The 15,800-nt window shown below is 36.0% G+C and overlaps 1 pseudogene; it reads left to right on the forward strand.

The window, feature by feature from the left end:
- The first annotated feature begins 10,527 nt into the window (after positions 1 to 10,527).
- Positions 10,528 to 11,604, forward strand: LOC110196761 (glyceraldehyde-3-phosphate dehydrogenase pseudogene; annotated as a pseudogene).
- Positions 11,605 to 15,800: the final 4,196 nt, after the last annotated feature.

Consider the following 15,800-nt stretch of genomic DNA (forward strand, 5'->3'; position numbering starts at 1 on the left):
TACTTCTGTCATATTAGGTTAAGTACTTTGTGCCACATTTTAGGAAGGATACTGATGAAATGGAGACTGTATAAAGAAGTGACCAAGATGGCATAGAGTTCTGAGATCATGTCACATACATATGCATTGAAACAATTGTGGATAGGGGCAGCTAGGTGGCACAGTGGATAAAATATTAGCCCTGAAGTCAGGAGGACCTGAGTTCAAATCTGGCCTCAGACCAAACACTTCACACTTAATAGCTGTGAGACCCTGAGCAAATCACTTAACCCCAATAGCCTGAAAGAAAGAAAGAAAGAAAGAAAGAAAGAAAGAAAGAAAGAAAGAAAGAAAGAAAGAAAGAAAGAAAGAAAGAGTTGTGGATATTTAGTATGGAGGAGAAAAGACTTAGGAATGATATAATACCTGAATTTAAATGTGTGTGGTATTTTTTTCTCTTTGGATTTTTTTGTTTGTTTAGGTGGTGGGGAGGGTGTGTTACAAAGGGAATAGATAAGTTCTTCTTCACCTTTGAGGACAAAAGTACCAAAGAATGTGAGAAAAGAAAAAAAAACAAGTCAGTAAAAGTAGGTTGGGGACAGGATGTGAAAAACTTTAAATCTCAAGCAGATTTAATCTCAAAGCAATTATATTTAATTCTAGAGTGTATAGGGTACCACAGATGTTAACTGGGGGAAGTTGAAATGATCACACCTAAACTTTAGGAAAATCACCATGACAGCCATGTAGAACACGATTTAGAGTGGGAAGATGGAAGACTGTTGCAAATAGGAGACTACTACAAAACCCTAGGTGAGAGTTTATGAAAGATTGAAGCAAAATGTTAACCGTGAGAGTAGAGAGAAGGCATTTATTCAAGAAAAATTGTGGATGTGAAATTCAACTTAGCAGAGACAGTTTTGTCACTGGAGGTTCCCTATAACAATAATTATCCCAGGTCTATAGCAAAAGTGGCTAGCAACAAAAAAAGTTCAGTTGGAACCCTCCCTTTACCCCCCCCCCAGCCTCAACCCTAGGGCAATGGAATAGATTGTCATTAAAATGTCTTGGACATTGGAAAAATACCTCTGCTTGATTCAAATTTATGAAGTGAGTGCTACTATGAGGAGTCTCACTGTATTTAACCTATGCTTAATTAGAAGTTGATCAGAGATAAACCATGACTATTGTAAGTATAGTGTCTCTTCTATCCTATTTAGAGAAAAATCATCCTTGAAGGCTTTCTTCCTACAAGGTGTCAATCATGACATGGTCAATATGATACAGGATTCTTTAAAAGATTAACGAAGAGACATAACCTTGTTTCCCTATATGAGAAAAAAATAGTACATTTTATTTGATTGGAATTTTCAATATTAGAGTAATTCAATTATTATGATCTTCCCAACGATTCTATGTAATACATAAGTTTTTTTAACCACTCTCTTTTTCTCAATGATTATATATAAGAAAGGTAAATTATTCCCTTTTGAATAAAATATTAATCTTATTCTCATTTGTTGTGAAATCTTAATTAATATCATTCAATTCTTATTTTCATTCTTATTATAAAGAAGAACAAGAAGTTTGAAACAAAAAATGGGGAAATATTGCATGTCCATTTTGCAGGCAGCAAAATGCTAAAAGCACATATATTTAAAGAATGCAATCTACAAGAGTAGGTCAATGACAATGGCATTATCATACTCAAATGAAATCCATTAATTATCCCACTAGGAAGATAACATTTAGATGAACAGGATGATTGTATGATGGCCAACATGATAAGGGATGTAAATAATGATATCATTTAAAAAATAATTTCCTCATGCAGTACAAATGCCAAATCTCTATTTTGTTTAATTGCTTGAGGAGATGGCTCACCTCATAGAAAACAAGGAACATGAGGTGATTTTTTTCTTTGAAGCCATTCATTTCCAACTAAAAAGTATAACCTTTAACTTCAAATGCCTCAGTGGTATTGTTCTTAAAATGATATCATCCAATTAGGATAAGATTATAACTATTTTAGCAGAGGGTCTCAAAGAAGCCTTCTTTGAAAATCAGACTTCTTAGAGATGAGTAGTTTAGAAACCAGATTTTTTTTTTTAGTTTTATACACACTCCACATGTCTTAATAGGTCATACCTGAGAAAATGCAATACACATGTGATCATGAGGTGCTGTGATCTATTGGTATGGATACAAGCCTAGGGCTCAGGAATCTTGACTTTGTTACTTCAGGGAACGTAATTCTCCCCAAGATACCTATTTCTACAGCTACACATCAGATAAGTCTATCTTCTATTGTTGTTTCCTAGCAGTTCACAGCTAGGCCATGTAATTTATAGTACTGCATGAACCAAATGCCACCACCACGGAAAAGACACAAAAGATATTGGGAGTGAAGAATTGAGAATGGTATGGGCACTGAACAAGAAGGAAGCCTGTGTGAACCTACCTGATGCAAGCATTTACGTGCCTATGTTTTCAACTATATTGAAAAAATATTCCACAATGAAATTCTTACAGAAAAAAAAAAGGATGATTGAGTGCCATCCCATATTTAATACTAAAATGAATAAGATGTTTCTCTAGGTTTTCAAGAAAAAATGATTCATTCAATTCATTCATTCCACAAGCATTTATTAAGTATTGTTTACCAGACAATGTGTTAGGCATTGGAGATACAGACGAAAACGAAATTGCTTTTGGTTTCAATTAATAGATTTTCTTGTTGTTTTGAAGTTTTTAGTCTCATGGGACTCTTTGTGACCCCTTTTGGGGTTTTCTTGGCAAAGACACCAAAATGATTTGCTATATCCTTCTCCAGCTCATTTTACAGATCAGGAAACTGAGGCAAAAAAGGGTTAAGTGACTTGCCCAGAGTCACAGTGCTTGTTAAGTGTCTGAGGCCAGTTTTTAATTCAAGTCTTCCTGACTCTAGGCCTGGACCTCTTGCTACTGTGCCACCTAGTTGCCCCAAATTAACTTTATGCTAGGCAACAAACAAATTTTTGAAAACCATTGACAATTTAGAAAGGGTTGATGAAATGCATACTGCTAACTATGGGTGTATTACATATTCTAGGAATAGAAAGCATCTGCTTCGATTTGTAGATAAGGTCACCAGCTGTTTCAGGTCAATGCTGTCATCTTGCAGTACAAAAGGTATAATACGTGTGAAGGCTATCTTAAATTTGCAATCTCTTTTAAATATTTCTCCCCATAATGATTCTTTTCAACAATGTGTCACTGTTTCTTCCTCATATTCAGAAGTCAGCAATCTTATTTGTACTTGCATACAACAAACTTGAAATGCTGAAATTCCCCAAGGAAGCACCAATCCAAAATGTTTAGAAACCCCCAATTTATAGGAAATGCTTACTCAGGCTTTCAGTAGCAATGAAAGTTTTTCCCTTGCAAAAAAAGCCAGATGAGAGTATGGATTTAGGGGAAGGGACAGGAAACAGCAAAGTACTGAATTTTCAAAATGTGCTTGAATATAAAGCTTTCTTTATAGTAATAGCAGATATTGGTAAATGTTCTCCATGGTATCTTTCCTGTGTGGTACTGATTCCAAGGCAGTCAGAGATGACTTGCATAATAAACTTACTGACTGAGCAAGGTTGTGACTGCCCAAAGTCCCTATGTAGAAATATTGTGTACTGTGTCGTGCAGTATTATATTTGCTCATGATGCTGTGTAAAAATGATTTTATATCTAGGTCTACAGATGAATGAACAATGATGTTGGTTAATCCTTCCAATGTCATGGGTGTACCATCATATGGAATTGACTGTGTATGAAAACATTCTACTGTAGAGTATGTCAGAGTGACAACTTTCCTTGCTAATATTTCAAAGTACCAACCTCACTAGAGCAGACTTAAAAAAAGCAAGCATGAAATTTAGGCAACCATGAAATTCAGTCACTTAGTCATACAATGAATAAAATCACCACAGCATGCTTCTACATTAATATTAAAGCTTCTATAAATTTATATTTGGTGTGCTTTCCCACATTTTAGGAGCATTATTTTGCCTGGTGAGTTTTTAAGTTAAATGGGAGGTGAGCAGGCTGGATTGCCATCAGGAAATTTCAAAGCACTTTTATTGACCCTGAGCTTTCCATGAAAGCAAAGGCCTATTTTTATAAGGTAACTAGGTACAATAGATAAGAGTTCTAGCCTGGAAGTCGGGAAAACCTGTGTTTGAATCCTGCCTCATGCATTTACACTTGGCAAGTCACTTAACCTCTCTCATCTGTAAAATGGGGATAGTAATGACACCTATCTCACAGGGTAATTGGAATGAACAAGTGGCATAAGATATGTAATATGTTTTACAAACTTTAAAGATGTATATAAATGCTATATATTAGTATTAATATTAAATCCAATTATTATTACATTATGGGAATAAGACAAGGAATACAACAGTCTCAAAAGAATTAAAAATTAATATCATACAGAGGAAAAAGGGGAAAAAATGATGCGAGTATGAACAGGCTAGAATAAATGCACAAATAATGAAGATCTCCAAAGAGGAACAGGAGTAAAATATTTCATTAATAAATTATATGTTCAGAAGAGAAGATGGGTTGGTCATGTTACAAGGGTAAGAGTCAGGTGGATAGACAGAATATTCCACCGGGTCCTTCATGTTCTCAAGAGAAAAAAAGGATGGCCCCCAGAGTGTTGGTGAATTTGTGGGGAAGACATGACAAGCTTCCCACAGAATGGGCAGCTTAGAATAATGTTTATAATTGGAGAGTATTCAATCAAAGTGACCACAGATCCATTTAAGTATTGTGTACCATTTTGGTTATCCTTTTCCCAATTACATTTTTGTATTTCTAAATTATCTTGGTGAGCCAAATCACCTCTCTTCCCCGCAAAAATGAATTCTGGCTTTTAAAGAATAAATAAGCTGCTGCCAAGTTAGTGAGACATATTCCTCACAGCTTGTATAGGCTATATAGGCATTAGTAATTTTGAGGGTTCTCTGAAAGTAAAGCACATAAATTAATCATGATTTGTAGTAAGACATCTTTATGGTAAGGATGTCCAGAATAACTCTAGCATTCAGCAGAATCTTCAGAGATGACAGAAAAAGTCTTGGTCAGCACCCCATGAATCTAGTCATTTACCCACACTTCATTTCTTGATCTCAGGGTATCCTGGATCCTGAACAGCTTGGGGTCTGAACTGGAAAACCCCTGGATCATAGATCAAGACCTAGGAAAGGCCCTTAGAAGTCTTCCAGTACAATTTCTTCATTTAATTATAATGAATCTGAAGCCCAGAGGCAATATAGGTAGCAAACAGCAGAACTGGAATTTGAACTTATGTTCTGTGACTTCTAGTTCAATGATCTTGTCACTCTTTCTTTAATGACATAATTTTTGCCCAATGAGTGAGCTCTCCTCTGTTGTTTCTCCTCTGTGGATTTCCAGAAAAAGAAAGTGAAAAAAACAATAGCACAAAATGCTGAATCAGAAGGAAAATGAATGAAATCAAAAAATGACAAGATTAGAAAAATATATGAGAACTCTACAAAACAAAAATATGGCACTTGAAGGTAGGATGTGAGAAGACAATATAAGGATTATAGACATTTCAGGAAAAAAAAAGTTGTGAAGAATAAAACCTTAACACTATATTTCAGGGGAAAAAATACAGGAAACTTGCCCTCCCCCCAATATTGGAAATAGACAGCAAAGGCTAGACTGAAAGAATCTACAGAATAGCAACAGAAAAAAAAAAAAAACAGGCAAGTGTTAATGAAGAAAAACCATAAATTCACAAGCCACTAAATCATGACCATAATTTTAAAGAAAAAAAATTTATGTACAGCAATTATACAACTTTTCATATCTTACAGAGCAATCAAACAGAACAAGGCAATATTACTCCTCGTTCACACACACACACACACACACACACACACATTGACAAAATGATTGGAATATGATATTCCTATCAAAAGCAGGATAAGGGAAGAAAAGAGGAACTGGACACTGGGGAGGCTAGTAAGCAGGGAGAATAGTATCTTCTGTGGAATTGAAACCAGGCAAAGCATTGAATGCAGAGTAGAGTAACGTGTAAGCCAAGATTATGGATGGCAAATAATTAAACATTTAGTGAAAAAGAGTAATCTGAATTATTTCCTTAAAATTACTCAGATCTCACTCCATAGTTTCTTGTGTCCATCAGCATGTCTTTCATATCCAATTTCAACACCCATATGAAGGGTGCTTCCCAGAAGCTGAAGAAGAACATCCCTTCTTAGTTAACCAGAATGGTAAAATCCCACTCAGGACCACAAGCCTTTTCTCACTGATTTTGAACCTGTCTCCCAAGATTACATCCAGGGCACAGTGAGTACTCAAGTATTTCAAAATAAATATACAAAACTTTTAACGATCATTGAAGGGCTTAAGGAAAATAAAAATACAACATAGAGGTAAGAACCAAAAGTGACATGAAGAGACTAAAAATGAGGTGCAATTCATGATCAAAGATTAAGTCAGCAAAGTTTGTTAGGAACAGAATAGGATGAAATATCCTTGCCTTCCATTTCTTTATGAAAAAGTAGAAGGATGCACAGTCCTTTCATGACTAAAGGTGACTTCCAAAATATTCATAAGAATTTCTTATTCTGAATGTTCTAACTTGGGTTATTTCTCTTTTTTTTTCTATCCCTCCTACCAAACCCTGACACGGTCCATATAAGTACGAAAAAAAGTTTATTTTGCAATTGATTATAATTTACATTGTAATTTGTAAGGAACAATGTGGGTTTCTTTATTAAAGCATTAAGATTAAAACCGTGTATAAAAAGATCTATTAACATCACTGAAAACTGTGTTTTACTGCTCTGCTTGTCTGCCACACCTTTCCTTTTAGTAAATCCCAGATCCCTTAACTTACAGAATTTACAACAACTGTAAATATTTTTTTCATAAGTAGATATATATTGCATATTTTACCATGGAGTTTTGTACATCCCAACTGGTAAAAGAAAGACAATCTCTGCCCTCAAGGAGCTTTAAGTCTAATGGCAAAGACAAAAGGATGCAGGAAAGCAAATTGGGGGAAGAAAATGGGAACTGGACACCAGGGGATAGCTAGCAAGGTGTAGGGAATGGTACCTTCTGTGGAGTTGAAACCAGGCCAAGCAACAGATGCAGAGTGGAGTAAGCTGAAAGCCAGTTTCTGCCCTCCATAAAGGAAGGCATTGGGAGGAGTTTCAGACAAAAGTCTAAAGATTTTAGCCCTCCAGTTTGCCAAATCTGAATAAATGAATTAAACTGTTCATTTACATCTTTGGACATATTTGTTACTTGAAGTAATGAAGTTCATGTTTATTAACAATTTAAATTTTAAAAATTAAACATAGAATGATAGGGTGGGGGAAGTAAAGTGAATAATCTGGCTTGTTGTTGTTGTTGTTGTTATTGTTGCTGCTGTATTTTAGTGGAATGGTCTGCCTTGATGAGGTAATGGATACTGCTCCTTGGAAGACCAAGGATCTTTCAAGAAATGGCTGAATGACAATTTATCAATTAGGTTATGGTGAAGATTCTTTTTGTCTGTGGGTTGGACTAGATTGCTATTGACTTCCACTCCAATTTATCAAATTTTAAGAATCTATGATAAAACTCAAGACTATAAATTCCTTATTCAGGACCTCCCCTTTTGACAAAAGCTGCTCGGAAAAAAGAAGAGAAAAAGGATTCTATTCAAACACAACCAATAAGAAAACAGGAAGTGAGAAAATATTTTCATCAAGTATCTTTTATGAAAGTTTGATATCCAAGATAAATAGGAAACTTCCAAATATATATAATACCAAGAACTATTCCCCACTAGATAATGGCCAAAAGATGTGAACAAAATCCTCAAAAAAATTACAAATTATAAATGACCAAATGAAAACATGCTCCAAATTATTGATACTAAAAGAAAAATAGAGATAGTGATTTGATGTTTGTTTTCATTAGTATAGGGAACTCCTTGGTTAGGAAGCTACTCGTACCAAAGTGATTTGTCATTGTTTCTGCAACCTACATAGAAAGTTGCTTAGAAAACAGAAATTAGTCATTGAAAAACCGTATGGTAATCTTGGAAAATAAAAAGTGAAATATACCTTTGTGCAGAGTAGTAGGGTACCACTTAGATAAAATGTTATATATAAATTTTTGGATATGACTATCTGAGGCATTTTTCCTTCACTGCTTTTTTCTGTTTGTTTGTTTTGGTTTTGGTTTGGTTTTTTTTGTTACTGGGAAGGCTTGAATTATTCTCGATATTATTGTTGTTGTTGTTGTTGTTGTTTTTTAAATAAGAATGATAGTGCTCTTAAAAAAAAAGGTACCAATGAAATGCATTTTTAATGTATCATTTGGATGAAAATTCATTTGTAACCTGACCCAGTTGTGCTTTTTTATAAGATATTGTAAAGGAACATTTTTTTTGTTCTGGAAGGTACTCTTAAGATCATTTAGTTTGCCCCCAACATTTGATAAATTAGGAAATTAAGACTCAGCATAGCTTAGTTACTTACTCAAGTTCATATAAATCATTAAATAGCCCAGCCATAATTGGAACCAACATCCCCTGACACTAAACCTACTGTTCATTCCCCTATACTTCCCCACTTCTTACATCACCAGTCTCTTCCTTGAGGAAAACTCCAACAGTAAGAACATTTATTAATTACTTATTGTATTCAGAGCACCGTGGTAAGTACTTGGTAGAGATACTAAGTTAAAATAATACACTTGATAAGAAATTAGCTCATTAGAACCTAAATGAGTTTACAATATAGCACTATTCCATATAGTATTAGATAATTAGGAAATAAAGTATCCACTGAAGCTTGAGGAAGGAAGTTAATATTATTCCAGGATGTCAGGGCAGGCTTTCTTTCTTGTTCTTTTTCTTTTTTAAAGCATTTATATTTTATTAACAATGATTTTATCATCATAATTTAAAAACAAAACTATACTGGAAGATACTTTATATAAGTGGGAGGGGGGAGAACTAACCAATGAGGAATCAATATGCCCTCCTTGTTATGAACATATATTTAGGCTTGGTAAGCCTGGTTTCAGACACACATAATAAAGTCTGTTAGCCTACTTCAGTGACAAAATATTTAATAGCTGTTTATTGAAATAAAACTTAGTGACCTACAAAAGTTTTGATCAGATGTACTCTTGTTGGTTTCCCCGGTTGCATTCAAGTAAAGACTGAGTTGCTAAGGGCTTCTATGTGGAGAGATGGACATTAGATCTCATCTCTCTCCTTGTTATGAGGTGTGGTCCCTCTCTTTCACCTCCTATGTTTACTTTCTGAAACTTATTTGACTGTATATCCAGAGACAGGACAGAACAGGTCACAAACTTGTAAAGTTCAAAAGGTCCTGCAGTTGGAGTCTGTAGCAGAGTGTGGTGGTAGCCATAGAAGCCAAGTCCAGAAGGACTCTTGTGAAGAGGCTGGGAGATTGTGAAGCAGCCAAGTGACTTACTTGACCTATCCTAAAGAGGAATCAACCCAGCTGAACAAAGGAGGAATTCATTTAATCAGTTATGACACCCTCAGAAAAGGGATTTGGGGAAAAAATGAAAGGGCTTCCAAGACCAGGACCCTTCATCCTTTGAGGGGAGGAAATGTTTTATAGCAACTATTTTGAGTCTACTCTCCCAAGGGAACAAATGATATGAAGTGAGACTGTACATCCCCAATGGGGAGTTGGGAAGAAGATATCTTAGTTTTGTCCTTGTTATACTTTTTCAGTAAATACACCTGTGTAAAAGCTAGTTGGTGTTAATTGTTTAATTGTTATGGGGAGATGTCAAGAGATGTCAACTGGTTACTTGATATGAGGGAACATACCCAATGGGGGTATTTGAGTAAAAATACTAGAAAGCATAAGCACTCAGGGTTGATTACCCCTAAAACACTTTAGGAATAAACAGTAACTCCGTTTTGGGGAACTGAATGAAGAGTGAAAGTGAGGTTGGGAAAATAAGGCCAAAGTCTACATTAAAGTAAAATATAAATACATTATTTACATTGAATTTTCCTAATGCTTTAATTTATTAAGCATTGGCCTGGATTCTGCCTTCCATTAACTTAAGGTTTTAGTGTTGCTTTTGTATTTTTGTGTAAGAGTGACTATTCTCTCTCTCTCTCTCTCTCTCTCTCTCTCTCTCTCTCTCTCTCTCTCTCTCTCTCTCAATCCCCCTTAATGTCTTTCTCTCTCTTTTTTTTCTCCCTACCTCCCTCTCCCTCCTGTAACCCTTTTCCTCATAAATAATGGACTGGGAAAATATCTGCACACTACCGAGCTCATGTTACTCAAAATTTCCCAAATTCTTATGGGAAAGAAGGCTTTCTAGAGGAGCTGGCCTTTGCATTGGACATCTAAAAATCAATAGGAATTCAGCTAATTAAAAAAAGGAGAAGAAGGGGACTTTCAACTCTTCTCCCAAGTTCAGTACCAGGATCTGCTGCTTCAATTGCACCCCTGAAACAAGATGGTTAAGGTCAGAGTCAATGGATTTGGCTATATTGGGTACCTCGTTGCCAGGCTGCCTTCAACTGAGGTGGAGTAGACATCCTGGCCATCAATGACCACAACTACCTGGTTTATATGTTTCAATATGATTCCCCTCATGGTAAGTTAAGGGCACTATCAAGACTGAGAATGGAAAGCTGGTGATCAATGGAAAAGCCATTACCAGAAGTAGGATATCACTATTAAATAGGGAGATGCTAGAGCTCAGTACTTTGTAGAGTTCACTGTTTTCTATTCCACCATGGAAAAGACTGGGGCTCACTTGAAGGGCGGAGTGAAGTGGGTAATTACCTTTGCTCCTTCTGCTGATGCCCCATTGTTTGTGGTGGGAGTGAATCATGAGAAATATGATAATTCTCTCAAGATTGTCAGTGATGCCTCCTGCATTACCAACTGCTTGGCCCCATTGGCCAAGGTCATTCATGACAACTTTGGAAGGACCCATAACTACAATCCATACCATGACTGCAACCTAGAAGACAGTGGATGTCCCCTTTGGCAAACTGTGGCGTGATAGGTATGGTGTTGCCCAAAACATCATCCGTGCTTCCACTGGTGCTGCTAAGACTTTAGGCAAGGTCATATCTGAGCTGAATGGGAAGTTCACAGGGATGGTCTTTCATGTTTCTACTCCCAATGTATTTGTTATGGATCTGAACTGCCACCTGGAGAAACCCACCAAATATGATGATATCAAGAAAGTGATGAAGCAAGCATGAGAGGGACTCTTGAAGGGCATGTTGGGCTACATAGAGGACCTAGGTGCATCCTGTGACTTTAACAGGAACACCCGTTCTTCTACCTTTGGTGCCGGTGCTGGTATTGACCTCAATGACTAATTTGTCAAGCTCATTTCCTGTTATAAAAATGAGTATGGTTATAGAAACTGTGTTGTAGACCTTATGGTCTACATGGCATCCAAGGAGTAAAATGGAAAATGATGGATCTTCATCTCCAGCCAAAAAGGGAGATTAACCATTGGAGAGCCCACCTTCTTAACCTATGTTTCTGTACTGGGGATCCTATGTCCCATTAACATCCTTCTCCCAAAGCACCCCTGTAGTAGGGGGCAGAAGTCTAGAGTCCTATATTGTATACCATCAATAAAGTCACTATGTTCAGTACAAAAGAGAGAAGAAGGAGTAGGAAGAGAAGAAGGAGGAGAAGGAAAAGAAAAAGTGGAACCGATATGGCAGAGAGAAACTAGGAAGTTGCCCTAGCTCTTCTCAGTTTCCCTAAAAATAATGTTAAATCAAGCCTCTAAATGTATTGTGGAGCAATAGAACCCACAAAAAATGGAATGAAATTATTTTCCAGCTTAAGATAACTTAGAAGGACTGCAGAAAAGATCTGTCTCACTTGGGTAAAAGTGGAACACATAGCAGTGCAGAAGGTGTCTGAGCAAACCAGTGAGAGTTTCTTAGCCACAGCACAAAGCAGTAACTGAAGCCAGTGGCACAGCAGGTCAGCTGTGAGGCCTCCAGCTCCAGGAAAGGAGGCAAATTGTCAATTCCAAAACTATTGGACTACCTGAAAACCATGATCAAAAAAAGCTTTTGCAACATATTTCAAGAAATTTCAAGGAAAACTGCCCTGACATCCTAGAACCAGAAAGTAAAATAATCATTGAAAGAATCCATCAGTCAACTCCTGAAAGAGATCCCAAAATGAAAACTCCAAGGAATATTGTAGCCAAATTCCAGAATTTTCAGGTCAAGGAGAAAATGCTGCAAGCAGCCAGAAAGAAACAACTTCAATTTCGTGGAACTAGAGTCAAGATTTCACAGGACCTAGCAGCTTCTACATTAAAGGACTGGAAGGCAAGGAACTTGGATTACAACCAAGAATCAACAACCCAGAAAAATTGAGCATGATATTTCAGGGGAAAATATACTCTTTGATGCTGCAATACCACCACTGGATTTGTATCTCAATAAGATCATAAAAAGGGAAAAGGACTTACATATACGAAAAAATATTTATAGCAGCCCTTTGCATGGTGGCAAAGAATAGAAAATTGTGGGGATGTTCATCAATTGGGGAATAGCTGAATAAGTTGTGATATATGAATGTAATGAAATACTATTGTGCTAAAAGAAATGATAAGCAGGCGGATTTTAGAAAAACCTGGAAAGACTTACACGAACTGTTGCTGAGCGAAGTGAGCAAACCAAGAAAATATTATACACTGTAATAGCAACATTGTGCAGGGATCACCTGTGGTAGGCTTAGCTCTTCTCAGCAACACAATGATGCAAGACAATTCCAAGAAAATGCTATCCACATCCAGAGAATGATCTATGGAGTCTGCATGTAGACCAAAGTATGTTATTTTCACTTATTTTCTTTGTTTTTTCTTTCTCTTGGCTTTCCCCTTTTGTTTTGATTCTCTTTCACAACATAATTAATGTGGAAATATGTTTAACATGATTGTACTTGTGTGACCTATATCAGATTACTTGCCATTTTGGGGAGGAGGGAAGGAAGGAAGGGAGAAAAATTTGGAACTTACAAAACTGAATGTTGAAAACTATTTTTACATGTAATTGGGAAAAAATACTATTAAGTACAGAAGGAAAAAAAAAGAGGAGAAGGTAGGAAATACAGCAAGCATAGGAAACTGCACGGAACCAAATGACCAAGCTGGCCAAAAAATTGTCTGGTTTGTCAGGATAAGTAGAATGGATGACAGGGAATAATATGAAATAAGAATCGAAAAGTAGGTGTGAGTCTTAAATGCCAGGCCTAGAAAATTGAACTTTACCTGGTAGGTTACTGACAACTGAAAACTGGTGACCACAGTTGTGACATGAGCAGATCTATATAAAGTATCAAGAGATTTTAAAAAAACAAAACAAAACATTTAAGATGTGTTCACATAACCTAGGCTTATCTACCCCCTGCTTTATCTTTTGGACAAAAACATTTTTCTCTCCAGATTATTTCTTCTTTATAGTACAAAATAAGCAGCAAAACAGTTGGGGAAATACCAAGGGATAAAAAATTCCTAGTTGTCCCTAGAACAATATGGGATTAACTTCTGAAAAGCTTTAGTGGGAATTCTCCAGCCTAGTTGAAGATATCTAACAAATTATGATTAATTACAACACCAACAAATTCAAAAGACCCTCTTTTCTTTCTTTCTTTTCTTTTTTTTTGTGTGTGGGGGAGGGAATCAGGATTAAGTGACTTGTCCAGGGTCACACAGCTACTAAATGTCTGAGCCTGAACTTGTGCTCAGGTCTTCCTGATTTCAGAGCCAGTGCTGCATCCTCTGTACCACCTCTCTGCCCATTTTTTTACCCTCTTTTCAAAAAAAAAAAAAGATTAATGAGGGTTCTCCTATAAAAGGAATTATTACATCTATTCTTATTTTTAGAGTACCTCTGTGTTTTCAGCCTCCTGTAGAGTCTGAATTAGAGGCGGATGAGGAGTAGACTACAGGGGAAAGAAGAAAGGCCTGCAGCTGATTACTGGTAGGGAATTCTAAGAGTGCTTCCATTTTTTTCTGGGTGAGAAAAGTCCCAAAAACGTTGTTATGCAACTGTGGCTACCTTGATATGCAAATGTTACATAAGTTATGTTTGGCATGTATATGTGACAGCAAGTAATATTTTTTTCTGTAATACCTTTCGTTGATGTTGTACCATAAGTTCCTGAAAGTTTGTTTTTTTGTTTTGTTTTGTTTTTCTCTGTGGAGGATAGTTGTTTAGACCAAACAAATTCATGTTTCCTCCTTTGCTGCAACACATTTATGCTACAACACATTCCATAGCTTCAACAGTGAATGCAAATGAAAGGAAATATGGATCTTGTTGCCTCCTTGTCAGCCCCACCCCCTCCACTCCAGTCACATGCAAGGTTTCTTTAAACTATTGAAGATGGGGGCAGTTAGGTGGTGCAGTGTATAGAGCACTGGCCCTGGATTCAGGAGGACCTGAGTTCAAATCCAGCCTCAGACACATAACACTTACTAGCTGTGTGACCCTGGGAAAATCACTTAACCCCACTGCCTAGTCAAAAATGAAAAAGAAAATAAGTTACTCACTATGAAATTATTCAATTTTGGATTAGAGATTTGGGAATAGGCAAGTGGCAATTACCCTTGGTACTATTCATTTAAAGAACCTATGCCCTTGAAAATAGTAGGAAAACAAATACCCGTTATATAATTTCATATAGTGGCTTTAGACTAAAACAAAAAAAGAAGACATCTACCATAGGGAAATATAAATTGGTTCTCAAATGTACTAAGAACTGAAAATTATTATTTTACTTATGTTATAGGCAGTATATAAGAGAAATGAGAATTTTATTTTCTCCCATATTATAAGAATATTATTTTAATAGTCATAAATTACTAATTTCTTTTCCCATAAGAACAAAGAGTGAACAGCCATTTTCCCATATCACATTAAAAATACATTTTAGTTTAGATTATAATGTGAAATTGTAAGTTAAAAATTTTAGATGGAGGCAATGCAGATTCATCATGCACCTGGTTTTAGGTATGAAAAAATTAAAGGTAGATGACTTAATTGAGCATATACATACTTTTGTAGGTTCAATTCTGTCTCCAAGGTTGAAAAATTGAGGGTACAGAAAAACAAAGTATAGAAATCCTACCTTTGGAGGTTTAACTTTAAAATTCTATCTGAGTCTAATAAATGCACTGAGAATCTTGAAAATCTGTGTAGTTTAAGGGTATATTATTTCTCTTAAAATTTTATGTGTGTATATATATACACATATATACATAATTTCATTTCTAAGGTGAACATTCCGTTATGGAAATCCTTTTGCTGATGCAAATAAGTAGCTGTTCTGTTAAAAAAAAAACAATCTTAATTTTCTGAAGGCACTGAGAGGTTAAGTGATTTGCTTATGTTTCTACAGCCAATATGTGTTAAAGATTGGACCTGCTCCTGGGTCTTCCTGACTCAACACTAAGGCACCTAGATACTATTCCCATTCTACCTTACTTGTAAGTCAAGCTAACTTGCATTTATTAGAGATAAAATGCATTAAAAGTCTGCCATTTCCATTAAAATACTTTAAGGAATTATCATAGCCCTTAAAAATCCAAATTTGACTATATTGGCAACATGTTCAATTGACTCTTCCATTGAATTTACTATTTCAAGATATAATTTTTATTTTTATGAGGAATTCAACTTTATGTGCCTAGTAGCTTACATAATGAATAATGTTGGTTGGGATGGGGAAAGGACA

This window comes from Phascolarctos cinereus, unplaced genomic scaffold (assembly GCF_003287225.1).
Source record: "Phascolarctos cinereus isolate Bilbo 61053 unplaced genomic scaffold, phaCin_HiC Scaffold_7;HRSCAF=346, whole genome shotgun sequence".
NCBI classification, from domain to species: Eukaryota; Metazoa; Chordata; class Mammalia; order Diprotodontia; family Phascolarctidae; genus Phascolarctos; species Phascolarctos cinereus.